Consider the following 1,404-nt stretch of genomic DNA (forward strand, 5'->3'; position numbering starts at 1 on the left):
GCTTAACCAAAGTCTTGCTTTTTCCCCAAAACTAAAAAATAAACGTAGAGAGAGAGAGAGAGATGTGATAGTGTGTTGAGGGTTTTTTTATTGTGTTTTAGGACACAGGGTAGGATAGCATACAACTCTTCTTATTACACTGTCCCTACGGGCATGCGTGGTCCTGGCCCTGTCTGTTCGTGGTCGTACAAGGCGACTTGACTGGACTGTCAATGCCAAATGGCAAATTACTCTCCTCTTGTGCCAAAAAATCCAAAACAACTTTTTTTGGAGGAAATAGGTATGTATTTTTTTTTCTTTAACTATCTAGTTAGTTGGCCCGGTTTAGAAACTATTTAATTTAATAACATCTCGAGCGTCAGAGACTCGAATTCTGCGCTCATACCTCGACCCTTTAAAGCTCGGTTTTTATGGTTTGACGTGGCCTGATGCCACGTGGCATCCACATAGATCTCGAGTTTCTGAGACTCGAGATCTACATGGCAGCCACATGGATGACACATAGATCTCGAGTCTCAGAAACTCGAGATCTATGTGGATGCCACGTAGATGCCACGTATATCTCGAGTCTCAGAAACTCAATTTTTATATGCACACCATTATGTCCAGTCCCATCCGGTCATGTCACTGACAGCCAACCTCAGCCTTTTTTTGTTAACTCTGGCCTGAACATTCACGTTTTTGCTTTATTTTCACGTTTTTACTTGATTCTCTGCCAGGACATCTTAAGCCCGTGACTTGTTTATGTCTTCTCTCTCAACTCATCCTCTCTTACTCTGCATTATTCCTCTCTCAACTCTCATACTCATTCTACAGAGCAGAACAATACTTCCCTCTTAACTCTCATACAAACTGATCATTGTAGTCTCCCTCTCTCCCTCTCACTCTCATACAATCCAGTAGTACATTTGCACATCCTCATGTCAGGTAAGGGTTTCCTCACTCTCTAGTTGGTTGTTTAATGTATGTATAACTGCTTTAGAAAGTTTTGCTTGTATTGAATTTGTCATGACATTTCCTAATAAAAATATTTGTTCGTAGTAACCAGTTAAATATATATATATATATATGTAGCACTTTAAATATATAATTGTTTTTTTTTTTTTTTGGGTAATGTCTAATGAACCCCTCTGCTCTATGTTATATCATTAATACAAAAATATTTTAACTTAACTAAAATTCAATACTTTTTATAAATAGTATAATTATTTGTTTATTTTAGTCAAACGTTATAATAATAACTAATCTAGCAATGAAATTATTAAAAATAATATTTGCTATGTCAAACGTTATAATATGTTTTGTTTATTACTAATTTACTAAAAAAAAATTTATCCAAATATCCATTTTAATACTTTAAAGACAAAAAAATATCCCTCTAAGATTCAATTAATTGGTCAATTA

This window comes from Quercus suber, unplaced genomic scaffold, assembly GCF_002906115.3.
Source record: "Quercus suber isolate HL8 unplaced genomic scaffold, Cork oak 2.0 scaffold_247, whole genome shotgun sequence".
Lineage (NCBI taxonomy): Eukaryota > Viridiplantae > Streptophyta > Magnoliopsida > Fagales > Fagaceae > Quercus > Quercus suber.